Source organism: Oenanthe melanoleuca, chromosome 5 (assembly GCF_029582105.1).
Source record: "Oenanthe melanoleuca isolate GR-GAL-2019-014 chromosome 5, OMel1.0, whole genome shotgun sequence".
Classification (NCBI taxonomy): domain Eukaryota; kingdom Metazoa; phylum Chordata; class Aves; order Passeriformes; family Muscicapidae; genus Oenanthe; species Oenanthe melanoleuca.
Window position 1 is genome coordinate 39,641,928 of NC_079339.1, and position 16,571 is coordinate 39,658,498.

At 51.0% G+C, this 16,571-nt stretch overlaps 1 protein-coding gene across 3 annotated transcripts in view; it reads left to right on the forward strand.

Moving 5' to 3' along the window:
• Positions 1–12,999: 12,999 nt before the first annotated feature.
• Positions 13,000–16,571, forward strand: part of TMEM63C (transmembrane protein 63C) — a 30,342-nt gene continuing 26,770 nt past the window's right edge. For 2 of the 3 annotated variants that reach the window (XM_056493467.1, XM_056493465.1), the window contains exon 1: positions 13,000–13,163. The gene's annotated coding sequence lies outside the window, so the exon portion shown is untranslated. Of the gene's footprint in view, positions 13,164–13,250; positions 13,473–16,571 lie in introns of those variants that run through there. The other variant, XM_056493466.1, reaches the window with a different exon arrangement.

Genomic DNA, 16,571 nt, shown 5'->3' on the forward strand with positions numbered 1-16,571 from the left:
GGTAAAATCTCTTCACTCATGTGTCAAGATTTTCCTGTGTTTTGGTCACAGCAAGTATTATGCTATCTGCCTATGTCTGGAAGAACTTGGCAGCTGGGCATAAGAAAAACATGTAAGAGCAATTTATTGTTCTCATTACCTACTGAGCAGATGTTCTCCAGAAATTAGCACAGCATACCACAGCCAGTCCCTCTCTCACCCCAGCCTTGATGATTCTGATTGTCACCACTCCATTCTTTCCTGCTGGCCAAGTGTATGCAGGGACTTTCCCTAATATGGACTCTTTTCCAATATGTGCCTTTAGCAAGCAGGGCAAAAACCACTGACATAATCTCTACAGTTGTCAGTCAGCTGGTGATTTCATGCTGTCATTCAGTCATCTGGGCTACATTTGATAATGACTGGCAGATGACAGTTTTCGTTGCTTTGTGCCCAGATCTTCTAACTCTTTGTGCTCAGAGATCTCAAACATAATACAATACTGCTCCAGTTGATGCCATGTTCTGATACACCCTGCCCAACAACTTTGAAGGTTTCACTTTAAATTGCATCCTAAATTATGTATAATTTCTTCCATCTCAAAATGTGCATTGCCTTAGCCTGTGCTATTAGTTTATTGTTCAGGATACAGTCTGATGGTGATTTTTCTCTAGAATGAGTAATTTAACCTCTGCTATTTGCTGTGACATTTTAAAAGAAATGAATGCTCTCTGTGGTAAATCAGGTGCTGCTTGATTTAAATTGTCACTTAACTACAAGTTTCATGAAATGGTTTCTGGTTTGGTTTGGTTTGATTTTTTTTTTTTTTTTTTTTTTTTTTTAGGTAGTTAGCCTTCAAAATTTGAACACCTGCAATGTCTGGAGAGGCTTCCTGTTTGATTAGGTAAAGCTGAATGGCCAGGAAAAGTAACAGGGGCTGCCTAAAGTCTTCAGTTTAGCAATTAAATAAATATAGCATGGCTGAGCTGCATGCTTGTGTGCTGACCAGCTTCAAATCTGCCTGGGTGGAGGCATTAATACTGAGAGTAAAAGGATGCTCAGCCCTTTCCTCACTCAGATCTGGGTTATACTACATAGGTTGTCAGGACCTGATCTTCCATAAACACAAATCTAATGCTAAGGTTCTACTCATAGTGAGAAATGCCCTTCAGAGGCAAACTCAACCATCTTTCCCAATTTTCCATACCCTTGCTGCAGGTTTACCCATCCTTTGCAGAAAAAGTCTGATAAAGTCCTGAAGATCTCAGGTGATGGAGATTCTCCACCACCTCCAGGCAATTAATTCAGAAACTTGTTATTCATTTGGAATATTCCATGCATAATGTGGCACTCCCTTGCAGCAGTTTAAGGTATTAGTCCTTATCCCAGTGGATTCAGAGAAAGATAAATCACTGCAGTCTTTTACATACTTTAAAGTGACTACCATGTCTTCCCTAGAGGAAGCCATGCAAATCCTTTACTAATACCTCCTGTGCTGTGCTCCAAAACCTCAGAAAGAAAGAGTGAGGATCCTGGGTATTGTTCCTGTTGTACAAGCACCTGAGAGGGGCATTGAGCACTGAGGTCAGGCAGGCTGACAGGATGGCTTTAGGCAGCTGTGTTTTAAATTATGTAGATTGCCCATTGTGCTGCTCCAGTTGTGCTGAGGGGTTTGATGAGGAGGATGTTTATTAACAAAGGAAGAGATGGTAACATGTTTCCAAGGAGTTGGGATATCACTTTGTTCATGATGCTCTGGTCCATTCCAGCCAGCCCACGCAGTGGAGCAAAAGGCCTGTGTGAAAAAAGGCTCTAAGTCATAATTTATGGTGTGCCCTGCTGTGCCAGGAAAGCTGTTGCAAAAATCATCATTTCACTTATTTGTTGCTATTTGGTGGTGTCAGGAAAAAAACTTTTGCAGTCAAGTAAATTTCAGTGTGTCAGAGCACAACAGCAGGAAGAGAGAATGTTGATGAAGGTGGGAAGGGAGCGCTGTGGGAGGGAAGGCACTCTCTGGCCCAAGCTCAGGCCAGGGTTGCTGTCCCTGGCTGTGGTCCACTCTCTCCTCCATCCACTGGCCCTGCAAATGCCCCTGAGTTCTGTCCTCATAACGATGTGGGAATTCTTCCCCTGAGAGACCCAAGATTCTTCCCTTCCTATAGCAGCCTGCAGCTGCTGCCTTCATCAAGCCCTGCCTATAATACTGTCTCATCACCAGAGGAATGGCTGAATGCTGCAATAAAACCCCCTATGGAAAAGATCCAGTAGTGAAAAGGAGAAGAAGGACAAGAGGTGTTTTGTTCCTGCAAAGCTCTGAGCATCCTCTGCAGTGCCTGGGTGCTCTTGAATTCCCATTATCACCAGCAGGCCTCAGTACGAGACATTTTATCCTGACAACAAGGTGTCATGCTGCCACTTGATGGGACTCTTCTCCTTGCTTTCAGGATACTTTGACTATCAGGTAAAGTACACAATAAAACGTCTCTAAAAATATTTGTCTCAGCTGACTGATTTGGAGCTCCTGAACCATAAAGCTCAAGCCAACTGATCAGACCCATCACACCCAGGTGACTATCATGGAAAGTTATTGGAGCAAGGTTCCTGACATTCTGCATCATTTCCAGGCAGGTCGTTGAAGGAACAGAGCTCTTAAGAAATAGAAGATTAAACTAGTAAATGTAAATTGTGTTTATTGCAAGGGAGGATTAAACCCCAAACTAACAGACATGGACATGTGAGGGTGGTGATCTGAAGCAATCTCCTGTCAGTAGAAGCAGCTACTGCTCCAAAAATTGTGCACTGCCCTTTTTCATAGGTCTGGATTCTTCCTTCTCACCCCCAGCTGGCTGCCCAGCCCTCATCTGCCATCACTGGATGCTTTGAGCATTGTGTCAAATCTATACTGGGCACATCAAGATGCAGGAGCCCTGGTCTTCCTTTCTGCTGGTGAAGTGTCAAACACACCTAGGGAATCCTATAAATAATAAATAACAATAACACATGCACATATTCATAACCCAGTCATTGTTTAAGTAGTGAATATTCAGCACACACCAGATGGTTCTTCTTTCACTGCCTCCAAAATGGAAATGACCAGTTACTAAAGATAAAATATTCCTTCCCTCTGCTGCTTCCCTAGGGCTCCTACTTGTTGTTCTCTTGTAGAACTGTTGCTCCCTAGAGAAAAAAGCCTTTCAGCCTTGGAAACATTGAAATCAGATCTGAAATATGAAATGTTTCAGCAGAAGCTGCAGATAAATGAACACAGTGTTAAATCAATTCCAGAAAATAGACTTGGATTAATCCTCCTGCCTGCTGCAGCAGTGCTCTGGGAGAAGCAATCTCTCTCCCCACTGTCACATGGCTGCTGCCTCTGTTATCAAGATGTCCCTCCACTGGGTCTGTAAGAGCAACTCCTAAATTATTTTTTTGCTCTTCAAAAATGCCAGCTAGCAGCCAGTGTACTACATGCACTGCACATGACCACCACCCAGCCACACTGCAGGTGGCAATGATTTAAAATGACTGATTTTAACTGTTGCTACATAGAGGGCCAGACTCTGCCTCTTTCATTTCCACCCATCCCAGTGGCTGCAGTTTTAATTTATGATCCCTTACATAAGATACACTAACAGCACTGGGAGCAGAGACCAGGCCCTCAGCCACTCAACACCAAGTCAAACCATCTTGCTTCTTGCCTTTCCTTATCCCCATGTGCTACACATAAGTTTGCCCAGCTCCATTGAAAGAGATGGATCACCCCATCCCATCCCATCCCATCCCATCCCATCCCATCCCAGAAGGATGCTAGAAGGATGGGGGTGGAGGTGGGGCTGGGCAAGCTATCCCTACAAACGTTGGGAGCAAACCCCAGGCCCCTGAGGCCAATACCACCTCTGGCCAGGCAGGGCTGAAGGGCAAACTTTGTTCTAGAAATAATAACTCCCTAGATGAGCCAAATAAAAATAATTGAGATTATACCTTCTTTTCTCAGCTGTAGGAAAAGAAACCATGATTTGATCATGGGTAGCTGTTTGGCAGTTTCCAAGAATCACCTGATGTATTCACTATCAAACAAATGAAGACCTTAGCACTGCTTTGAGTAAGACTAAGGTTAAGCTGATGGCACTGCATCAAGGTCAACTACACATGAGTCTGGCAGAAGAAAGAGCATGCATGTGTCAGATGGTAATTTCCCTTATCCCCAAGCTTCTGGGCACCTCCAAAAGCCAGTGGCAGTCCAGTGACTACAGAGCCTTCAGTCAAATTCCCCCCCTTGCAGAGGTAGTGACTGAGTGAGGAAAACCAGAGGACAGCACTGGAGAAGCAGTGGTTTTCCTCAGGGGAGGACTGAGGACCACAGTGTAAATAGCAAGAGGGTGAATTATATCCCTCTGAAGACCCACTGAAGAGCTAAGGGAGGAAACAGAAAAATGAGGAGAAATATAAGGGAGAAGTTCCATAGTAGTAAGACTTGGACTTTCTCCAAACTTGTCTTCACTTGCTTCTCTTAGATTCCTGTCTGGTGGATTTGGGGTAAGCATAGCCAGTAGCTAAGTTTCCAAAATGCTTGCCAGAAGCAGAAGCCAGAATCTGCTTCACTCACAGCTTGGGAAAGGGAGCTGTCCCATGGAATTGGAGAGGGCAGCAGGCACCTTCTGCTCTGGGAGAGGAGGGAGCAGTGGCAGTACTGTGGACAGCAAGGACAAGGTCACTTTTGGGGATTCAAGGGAGCCAGGGCCAAGAAGAGCCCTGTGGAGAGCTCAGCAGAGGGAATACTGGCATGATGTGGAGGACAGGATGTAAAAGGAGCTGGGAAACAAGAATTGAAGAGATGAAGATGGAGGGATGGAGGGGATTTCGGTGTGATGCAAAAGCTGGAAAGAACAAGGACGGCTGGGGTCAGAAAGATCCAGCAGAGAGGCTGGGGTGGTGGCTGGGATGAGAGGGTCAGGGGGCACTGGCTTCCCTGGCACCCTTACAGCACTCACCCTCCTTGTAAAACATCCCCGGGCACCTCCCCCTGCCCGGAGTTCCAGCTCCGACACAGCCAGGGAACAGCTGCAGGTCCACGCGTGGCAGGTGAGTCTGGGGAACGGCTGGCGGGGTGCTGGGGATGGGCTGGCACATGGGGGGACACAGCTCCTCGGCTCGGCACGGCACGGCACGGCACGGCACGGCACGGCACGGCACGGCACGGCACGGCACGGCATAGAATGGCACGGCACGGCACGGCACGGCTCGGCACGGCTCGGCACGGCACGGCACGGCACGGCACGGCACGGCACGGCACGGCACGGCATAGAATGGCACGGCACGGCACGGCACGGCTCGGCACGGCTCGGCACGGCACGGCACAGAATGGCACGGCACGGCACGGCACAGAATGGCACGGCTCGGCACGGCACGGCACGGCACGGCATAGAATGGCACGGCACGGCACGGCACAGAATGGCACGGCTCGGCACGGCACGGCACGGCACGGCACAGAATGGCACGGCACAGAATGGCACGGCACAGAATGGCACGGCTCGGCACGGCACGGCTCGGCACAGAATGGCACGGCTCGGCACGGCACGGCACGGCACGGCACGGCACGGCACGGCACGGCACAGAATGGCACGGCACGGCACAGAATGGCACGGCTCGGCACGGCACGGCTCGGCACGGCACGGCACAGCACGGCTCGGCACGGCTCGGGTCTGGGCGTGGCTGGGATGCCGGGCAGGGCCGGCAGAGGGCGCCGGGGAGCCGCCGGGAGCTGCGGGCGGAGGGGGCGGAGGAAGGCGAGCAGTGCGCGGCTGCCCGCGGTGTCACACGGCGAGCGCGTCCGTGGGTGTGGGGTGAGACCCAGCCATCATCACCCGGGAAAGATCTCTGCCCTGTCTGCCTCTCCAGCCCCCGCCCTGCAGCCGTCACCAGCCTTGGGAGGGCAGCGCTTTCTTCCCGAGCAGGACCAAATGCATCATCCAGAGCAGCATCCCCCAGCCGCAGCTCCCCAAATTGCCACTGCAAGTCCTCAGTACAGGAAGATAAAACATACATCAGATGTGAACCCTACCCGCTGCAGCGGGATGCTCTTTTGCAACGTGGCTGAATACGCTGCACGAGTCCTGCAAGCTTTGCCTGGGAGGTGCAGCGCTTTCTCCTTGTTCATTATGTCACATATTGGTCACCAACAGGGAGCAAAAGAGCTGCTGCCTCTGCCTTTTCTCGCTATGCTGGAGCTCTCCCTGCAGCACTGGGAGCGCTGCTGAAGCACTGGCAGAGCTGCCAGCTGCTGAGCTACCTGGGAACGTGGATGAGGGACCAGACACCAGTGACCACCAGTGTTTTAGGATTCTGCTTGTCGTGGGGTGGCATTATTGGCCATGAATCTTTTGTCATTCACTCACGTTTCCCTTCTGGTTTCAGTTCAGTTAAGTGTTCCCAGCTTCTCCCAGGCATAACTCCAGCCTGATAAACTCCATATTATCTCCACCTGAGTGCTGCCTTCAGTGCAAGTGGAAAGGAAGGAAGGGATAAAAGGGGTGCCAAGAAGAGAAGCATAGAATCAGAGTGGTTTGTGTTGGAAGAAACTTTCTACGTCACCTAGTTCCAATGTCTTGCAATCAGCAGGGACACATTCCACTAGAACAGGTTGGTCAAAGCCCCATGCAGCCTTGGCCTTGAGCATTTTCAGAGATGGGGCCACCACAGTTTCTCTGATCAGCTTGGTCCTGTGCCTCATTACTCTCACAGTAAAGAATTTCTTCCTAATACTTAATCTAAACCCACTTTCTTTCAGCTCGAAGCCACTGCCCCTTGGTCCTATCACTACCTACTAAGAGTCCCTTTCCAGCTCTCTTTTACACTGCCTTTAGGTTCTGGAAGGCTGCTATAAGCTCTCCTTGGACCCTTGTCTTCTCCAGTCTAAGCAGCCCCAAATCTCTCAGCCCATCTTCATAGCAGATGAATGAAGTTGAATGTGATAAATTATACAAACAGGAAAGACATAGGTAAAGCCAGCAGCATGAACAGGGAAATTAATAAATAATTCTTTGTTGTTGACTAGGCTCAAATGTTGACCACATATTCCAGGCAGAGGAATGGGTGAAAGTAGCTTGTCAGTGGGTCAGAAGAGACACAAGGAGGCTTTGTGTCCTTCATAAAATGTGTGGCTTTGCCAAGGGAACATCTTGCTGCAAAGTGCTGTGGATGTTTACATTTTATATGCTTCTGAATCTCTTTCAAGAACAGTGTGTTTGCTGGTGAATGGGAGAGGACACTAAAGGACCATCATCCACCTGCTCTGTTCTTATGCTCTTCTCAAGGTGTTTTCTGCCAGCCACTTCCAGAAACAGAATGATAGGCTACACAAACCTGTTTTCTGACCTAAAACAGCCCCTCCTTTTTGTTTGTTTTTTTTGTTGGTTTTTGTTGTGTTGTTGTTGTGTTGTTGTTGTTGTGTTGTTTTGTGTTTGTTGGGGTTTTTTTTTGTTTGTTTGGTTTGGTTTGGTTTGGTTTGGTTTGGTTTGGTTTGGTTTGGTTTGGTTTGGTTTGGTTTTTTTTATTCTGGCACTATCCTTTACATAGAAGAAGGGCCAATGAGCTACTTAGTAAAGAAGTTTTTGTGGAATATTTTGTTTATGAGACAGCCTATTTAGAGTTAATGACTTTCACAAAGGACTGTGCCTCTGTGCATTAGCTAGCTGTGCTGCTGGCAACTGTTTTAGCCAGGGAGAACATCAGTGCATTGAGTGTTTGCTCCCAGGAAGGTTGGCATGTGGGCAGACACAGCCTGCGTGCAGAGCCCTGCATTTGGCCACAACAGTATGGTTCATTACATGATGTGCATCTTTCTCACTGCCTCTCCCAGCTCAGCCTGTTAGCTTACATCTTTCCCCTATTATCCGCTGTCATTCTCATTAAAACTACCATCACTTTCCCCTGATCTATCTGCAATCAGTCTTTCATTGCTCTAAACATCATAAAATATGCTATTTACTGCTTCAGAAGGTCAAGTGCTCAGCCTGGATCTTTTCCTCCTATGTCAGGAATTACCAGTTGCACCTCTTGAAGCAGAGGGATAATTTCCCTGAGACTTCCAGAAAACTCTGATCCATGACCTCCATTTCATGCTCCATATAACCATGTATTTATTTTATTTCTCACTCATACACATTTGTCTAACAGATGCAGATGTATTTTACACGGAGTAAATGAACTGTTCCTTTCTGCATCCATCTCCACAAGGAAGTGGCACAGTGCATCCTAGGCTTTGAGAGCAGACAAAGGGGTCCTTACACCATGTCAGAATGTCATGTTGAGGGTAGGTGAGCAGCAGGCCTGACCTCTGAGGAAGTGCAGACTACCTATTTGCAGAACACTGCAAGGATGTTTGATGCACAAAAGCTGGATTGGGGCTATCAGGTGCAAGCCTGAACATCCAGCTCTCCCCTCAGTCCTGCTACAAGGAGGTGAATGAACTGTTCCATGTTGCTAACACAGTATCAGGGTAGGGTAAAGTGGAGGAACATTTGATTAGTGGCAGGATGTTGGAGTGCAGAGAGGAAAGTCCCAGCAAGAAGCTGCACCCTTTGCTTGTGGTGGTGCAGGAGCAGTGGGAGCATCCACAGAAACACTGCTGCAGGCAGTAGTGGCTGACAGGCAGGAGGGCTGGGGATGGTATTTGTGAAGATGAGCATGCTGGGTTTAGGCTGTACTTGGACAACTTGAGCTGCCTGTGCTGAGGGCCAAGCTATGGTGTCTTTTGGAGCAGGGCTGGTGGTGTCTGGACACCACCCAGGTGGTGCTTATCTATCCTGCTTACCCAGGCCAGCCAAAGAACAGAGATACAGAGTCACAGAGAAATCCTGTGCCTGTGAGTACTGAACTACACTGTCCCACCTGACTGCCAACTGAGAGGAACCAATTAGCATATTTTAATGCAACTGATTAGTGTGTGGTCATGCAGCCTGGGTGGTGGGTGATTTTTGAAGCAGATTTGAAATTATAAGCATGCAGACACCAAACCACGAGGGAGCTGGCATGGGGGAGAGATGATTTCCCAGCGTAGTAGCTACGGCCCCAGTTTCTCAGCTATTCCCAATGGCAAGCTGCCTCCAAAGAGCCCTGAGAAGGTCTGGGGCGAGCACTTGAAAATTAAGAAATTAACTTTTTTAATTAACGGAACTGAGGTGGCTGGTGTGATGGCGGCTCAGCCTCTGCTGCAGCCGTTCTAGCTTCTCCTACGGCACGGCCTAAGCCCCATGGTCTCGTGTGGGAAGGGAGAAGCACCTTGCCTGTGCCCGGGGGTCCCCCCAGGCACCCAGCGGAGGGCACAGAGCCTCCCCGGCGCTGCGGGTGTGCGGCACCGCCTCTGCCGAGCCCAGGTGTGTGCGGGAGGTGCTGCCCCAGACCGGGATCTGGGAGCGGCTGGGGCAGCCCGGTGTGCCCGGCCGGACTGGGGCTGGGGTTCTGTGGGGCTGGGGCTGGGCTGGGCTGGGGATGGGGATGGGGATGGGGATGGGGATGGGCTGGGGATGGGGATGGGGATGGGGATGGGGATGGGGATGGGGATGGGGATGGGGATGGGGATGGGGATGGGGATGGGGATGGGGCTGGGTTGGGGATGGGGATGGGGATGGGGATGGGGATGGGGATGGGGATGGGGATGGGGGATGCCTCAGCCCGCGGCGGTGCCCGCAGCTCCCCCGCCCTCCGATGTGCGCACTGCTAGGAGCCGCTCCGGCAGCAGCTCCGTTTCCTTAGTTACGGCAGGCAGCAGATATTCCGGGAAGGAGGCAGGCAGCGCTGGGAAAGGCCGGCAGGTCGGGGGGGACACAGCTCTGGCGGGGCCAGGGCTTCAGCAACCCCTTCCACCGTGTCTGAACTGCGTGGGCTCCGCTTCCCGGGGCTCCGCCCGCTGCCCCAGTCCAGGTGGAAGGAATGCCGGCGCCCACGGCCGGGACTGGAGCCCTGCAGTGCCGCGCCAGGGGGATCCAACCAGCGCCGCGGGGTGAGCGCACCTCCGACCTCCGCAGGTGTGAGCTTCCACCTCTTCCCGGGGGTAATCCCCGACTTGTCCAGGGATGAGAAGAAATTCATTTGCAGCATGAAAATAATGTCATGATTCTATCAGCCCCCCAAGGAAATAAGTAATTCCATCCTAGAAGCGGTTTGCAGATAAGAAAGTCTCAGACCACATGCAGGACTGTGCTATGCCATTTTGGGCTTTTGCCCATTTCAAGCCTCACCTCCCAGGTTCTGAATTCAGGCCTGCCCACTCTGCAGAGCCCCATGGAGCCCTGCACTGTCTCCCTCCCCTGCACCAGGGAGGTCAGGGCTCTCTTCAGCCTTTGCCTACAGACAACCATTTGCCACTGGCTCGGGTGCTGTGCTCACCACACCCCAGCTGGCCCACTCATCCTGCTGTGGAGCAGCCAGCATGGGGATATCCTGGCAGTGCCATGAGCCATGCCAAGCTGGGCTGTCAGCCAGGGACACAAACACAGTCAAGCTGGCTCCAGGTGCAGGGATCAAGGACTAAAGGGTGTTTTCATTCCCTGACCCTTAAAGTTTGCTGCTGCTCTGGGCAAATTGCAGTTTTCCAGTTTCACTAGCATTACTTCCATAGGGGTTTTCAAAGGCACATCTCCAGTTAAAGTCCACACCTTTGCCAGTATTTGGCTCTAAAGCTCAGAGACACTGGTGCTGCCCAAGGGCAAACCAACAGTCTTTTTAAAAAACATAGACACAATAGCCTTTTCCCACGGATGTCATTGTCAGGAACAGTTGCATCATCTTGCTCAAAATGTGTCTAGACAAATTCAGCCTGAGTCCCTCAGTCTGCCTGGAGAAATCCAGCGTAAATATTAAAGCCATAAATGATGGAAAAGAGGCATTGCAATTGGGAGATTCATACAGACAGCAGGATGCAGTGCTTCAGTCCCAGCTGCTGAGCAGCTCCCTGTGCCTCATCCTCCTGCTGCCTCTGGCTGCAGCTCCACATCTCTCCTGCACTGCTGCAGGGTTGTAAGCGATGCAGGAAGGAGCTATTGTGCTCCTTCACACACAGAGCTGGAGCTGAGCCACACACCACTCATGCTTCTCAGGCATGTGGAGGGCTTAAAAACCATGGGATGCCTGAGCCCTTGTGAGATTGCACCTGTAAGGCTCTTCTTGGGCCAAAATCATGGCCACTGAGGCCCAGTACATAACAGAAAATGAGGGAGTTTATATCCCTTTTTGGGCTGTTCTGTATTTCCTTTCTTGTTTATTATTCTATTCTATTCTATTCTATTCTATTCTATTCTATTCTATTCTATTCTATTCTATTCTATTCTATTCTATTCTATTCTATTCTATTCTATTCTATTCTTATTCCAACTAGGCACAATTTGGGCCAGAAGCAGGAAGAAACAAGTATCTCCAGGGGATGACTTAGACAAAGGCTAGGTTTGTCCAGTTTTGTGTGATCCCCCATGTCTTGGCAGGACAATGGAAAGGGAGAGGGTGTTCCTTTGCGACTGGGGCAGCTCACCAGCAGCAAGATTGCCAGATCTGCTCAGAAGTCAACATTTCCCAGCAGTGTTTGTCAATTCAAGTGATCAAACATGTTGACTTCCAGTTGAGTATGTCAGAGAAGCCATGGCTTATGAAAAGTAGTCTTTACTTGCTCAGAATTAGGGAATCAAATACTGGGGGCCCAGTGGTAGATCACAGTCACGAGGTATTTTAGAAAATCCCTATGGATTTGTTTCCCCCCCAAGCTCCCATTACTAAGCTGGCACGGTCGTCTCTGCTCTCTGCTGAGGTGGATAGTGTCCCCTGATGCTGTAGGACTGGCACTGGCTTGTCTGGAGTAAAAGGGCAAGCTCTGTGGCTTCTGCTCATCATACATATGGCTAAAGAAGATAGCAGTTAAAGAGATTTGGAAATATTTTTTTATTAAATTGTTCCCAAAAGTTTTAAGCATGTGTTGTTTAGGCTATGGTAGCTCCTGTTTGGAGATAAATGTCCTGTTTATGTGAGATTCATTTACATGAAACTGAAGTTTTATCAAAAGCCATCATGTTGTAGCCAACCTGTTCTCTGCACCATGCTCCAGCAGACCAGAAGTCAGCTGAGCACTGCCTCAGCCTTGGGGACCCTAGAAAAAGAGACACTACAGGGGACACCAGGCTTTCACCTCTTGGTTCCTCATGGTCTGTGAGCTGTGCCAGCCATTTCCACCAGCAGTATGAATGAAGACTCTTTGCTGGCAGCTGTTATATTATGCTAATTCCCTGATGCTTCTCTTGGTGATTTTTGTAGCTGTGTTTTTGAGATTGGAAGGTCCATTACTTAAATGGCTGGAGTTGAACCACTGGACTGTGCTTCTTCAGCCCAAAATAGATGAACTGAGCCAAAATAAGCCTTCAGAGGATGCTGCAGAACAACACTACTTACTCAACATCTGGAGAAGTCACAGATGTGCTATCCCAGATGTACATGTCCCCCATACAGAGGTGGGAGGTGAGAGCAGTGAAGAACTTGGCATGTCAGTGAGACTTCAGTCACATTCTGTGTTGAACCCATTCTGGGTTCCTTGGTCGCCCACTTGCAGATGTGTCTCTGACCATCACTTGGGAACAGTGCTGGCTGTGCAGACACCCAGTACTGCAGCCCTGAGGGTGGTTTCTCCAGCACAGAGTGCACTGCCTGCATTCTCACGGATTGCAGAAATGGGGAGCAGGCTGGGATGCTCATGGAAAGCAAGGCTCTTTGCACCTGGTGGGTCAGGTTCCTCTCTCTCCTACAGAGACCTTCTGCAGGAACAAGACCCCTAGGAAGTTTTTTAGCTGCCACCCCTGCTAAGCATCTGAGAAATGCTTCCTCAAGGGAAGAGGTTTCGCAAACGGTGCTGGGGTCTCAAATGCGCCACCCACCTGCCCCTACCACTGTGGGGCTGCCCCCGTGTGCCCCACCGCCCTGGCTGGTGGTCCCGGAGCCCCGCTCCGCTCGCCCCGGGGCACTCGCGGGCAGCCATCCCGAGGAGCCCGAGCCGCGGAAGCCGCTCGGAGCGGCGGCTGCTGCGGGCGCAGCCTCTCCCAGAAATAGCCCGAGACGCGCAGACCCGCAACGGGCGTTCTGCCGGCAGCTCCCGCCCGCTCCGCGCTCCGAGCGCCGGCCGCCGCCTCCTCCCGCTCGGACGCCGCACGGTAAGGCAGAGCGGCGGGCCGGGAGGCGGCTGCGGCTCCTCGAGCAGGGCCCGGGGCTCCGCAGGCCGCGGGGCCCGGCACCGTGAGGCGGGGGAGCCGCCCGGGCAGCGCGGCCCGCGGCCCGCGGCCTCTCCGCCGCAGCGGGGCGGGAGGGGGGCGGAGCGGCGGCGCCGCGGCCCCTTCCCCTTCCCTTCCCTTCCCTGCCGGAGCCGAGCCCCGGCCGGGGCCGGGCAGCCCGGGGGATCGCGGGGACGGCAGGAGGGAGGCGGCGGGCGCAGGGCCGGAGCGAGCGGCCGGGACCCGCGGCAGGTCAGTGCGGGCGGAGGCGGCGGCAGGAGGGAGCCGCGGTCCGGGCTGGGGGCCGGGCGGGCAGCGGGGCTGCAGCCGCGGCACTGGGCACCCCTGGGTGCAGGACGGAGCCGGGGCACGGGCTGGCGGTGCGGTGGCTGGGGTGCGGAGGAAGCTGCGTGGACTGACCCCGGCCCGCCCACGGCGAGCTGCGCCTGTGGGTGCGACTGCGGCGGGGGATGCTCTGCGCGGGTGAGCCTGCATCCATCTCCTCGGCAGCCCTGGGACAGCCCGCCAGGGCACTGCTGCGGCTCCGGGAGGCACGGACGGCTTTGGATCGCTGCTGCGGGAGATTTCTGGGTACTTGGCTCTGTTTAGACACCGTTTGCCCGCCTTTATCTTGGACCATGTACCGAAGTGTTTGTAACTAATGCTTGTGTCAGCCCGCCTGATGGGTGGCTGGGGCCCAGCGAGGCACAGGGGCTCCCCTGGGCTGCTGGACCAAGTCGGTGGCAGGAGCAGGGAGCAAGCCCCAGCCCCTCGGTGTCCTCTCCCAGTGCACATGCACTGGCCTGGGATGTGAGATAAAATGTCACCCCAGCTCTGTGTCATGTCATGGCTTGTGCTCGGTCCCCACGTCATCCTGACCACAGAATCCTCCTTCTGGGAGCTACTACACCTGAGGGTGTTAGATATGCTTTGTGCTGGCAGGGGAGAGCAAGGGGAACCTCTCCCAGTTTCGCCCTCCAGTTTTGTTATAATGATGATTTTGAGAGGGCTGCTAGGTCAGGGCAATCTAATGCTCTGGCCAAGCTGCTCTCCCCCAGTTTATGACTTCATCCAGATTTGTCCATGGATGAAGGCCCTGCCTTCTCCCTTGTTTGCTTCCCCATCCTCACTAGCAGCAGCAATGCTGCACAGTGGGATTGCTATTCAGAAACCTCCTGAACAGAAGGAGTGTTTTCCAGGAGAATGAAAGAGAGAGACCTTTGTCTGGCTGGCAGATGTTATTTCTGCATGAACATCTTTTTCCTTTTAACTGTTTAGCCACCATCTCCAGGACTGATGTACATGCCAGCCTTTTCCCCTTTCAGAGAGTTCGCGGGGGAGCTGGGCGTGAAGGGAAAACTGGGTGGGGAAACAAGGCATGAGAAAGCACTTTGCCCCATGTGGAGAGTTACAGTTCTTTAGGGCCAGTCAGGCTGCCTGTCTGAGCAGAAGAGAGACAACAAAATATGCCATTTGGGAGAAAAGGTGCTGTTGTATTGGTTTGCAGTATTTATTCAGAGGGGAGGGGGAGAAAGTGGGAAAAATAAGAAGCAAAATTACTGACTCTGATACCATACCAGAGCCTTGGCCTCGCTGCCTTCCCTGCTGCCCTGCAAAGTGTTGGTCAAGGCTGGGCAACAGATGGAGAGGGAAGCAGAAGCAGCCCCTTCAGGAAGGATTTGTATAAAGTATCCTGGCGAAGAGCCACTGGCAAACAAATAAGTAATAAATAAAAGCAGGGAGGCCACCAGCACCCCTGCAGCCTCTGACTCCATAGCACATATGGGCTTTTCTGGCTTCCCTGTGAGCTTAAACCTCTGCCTTCTTCCCATGGCTCCATCCTGGCTCCTGAAACTCCATTCCAATGCTTTCAGCTTTTTTTTTATTATTATTTCTTTTTTTTTTTTTTTTTTTTCCGTTTTTTTTTTTTTATGATAACATTTGAATTGCTCTGTAACGACTCTCCTCTTCAAAGCTTCCCCTGAGGTTAACTATTTAATCTCTGTTTTGGTGGTTGCTGACAATGGGGATGCTGATCAGGGGTGTGTGTAGGCCCTTGCAGATAAATACTGTCCTTCCTTTCCTACAGAGACTTCTGGCCCACGGGAACTAAGGCAGATTTCAGCAGAGCTTCAGAGCCTGCATTTGCAGAGTTGTAAAAGGATGAGTGTCTCTGCTTTAAAATATTCCTTGCAGGAAATACTCTCAAGAGACTTCGAGAGCTTTCCAAAAACACAAAGAAGAGGGAGAAATGTCTCTAACACCCACAAGTGAATTCAATTGATATTAAACTAATCAATCCCCTAAACTCCTTGGCAAACATCAGTGTGCTGTGTAAATGCTGACTCCTTCACGAGTCCTGCAAACACCAAAGCCTTCTACTGTGGTCACTCCTATGTTTCTTACTTACTTTAGTTGCTGTAAATGTATTTTGTGTACTTAGCCCTAAGTTTGAAGAAAACATTGAATTGCTGATGCACTGTGCTCAGAGCAAAAGCAGGTTTGCTTTGAGATTATTTCAGGAGAAGCAGCTTCAGTCCTAATTTCTTTCAGCTATGGCTTGAACACATCCAGTCCTTAACCAGCTGTCACAAGAGAACTTAGAGCTTTAAAAGATCCCACTTGGCATCTACCTGCACTTTAAGGTGATTAATTCTCCTTTCAAAGCTTGTTTGAAGTTGCTGCTTCAAATGTGTCTGAGACTAGTAATTAGGCTGTGATCACGCCTTGTTATTAGGTGGAGACAATGTCCGCAGTTTGCTCACACTGTTACTGCAACAATGGGACAGACAGAGAGCAGTGCACAGCCCTTCCCATCACCCGGGGCACTATTGTTGGTGGTTAATGGGTGAGAAAGGGCACGGCAAGTTCTCCTGGGTCTCTCTGCAGACTAGCTTGGATGGGGGCACAGAATTACCTCTCCCAGCCTGCTGCCCTGGTCCCTGTGTCACCTTCATTTAATATCATGTTGTCCAGCCTCTGAGGAGAGTGAACACCATTGTATAGAAGCATTTCAACACTGGCATCAGTTGTTTAATTCCAAAGTCCCCATGAGAAGCTAGGGCTACTATTTTGAGCAAGGAGGGGCTCCTTGCAGTCATAGTTTGATCTTAAATAAAGATGTGTTTAAAATGGAGTACTGGAGCAGAGAGATTCAGTGCTCCTGTTCAGTGGGAGCATGTGAAAACTTTGGGTGACCTGATTGCCCCCTCCCCAGCACCAAAGTCTTGTGTCTTGTCATCGACAGATTTGTGAGTGAACAGAGAGGAAGGTAGGATCTGAACAAAGACAAGCTCCACTGCACCCCAAGTACTAAAAGGTAGCTTGTGAGAGGTGGAAAAATATGTCATC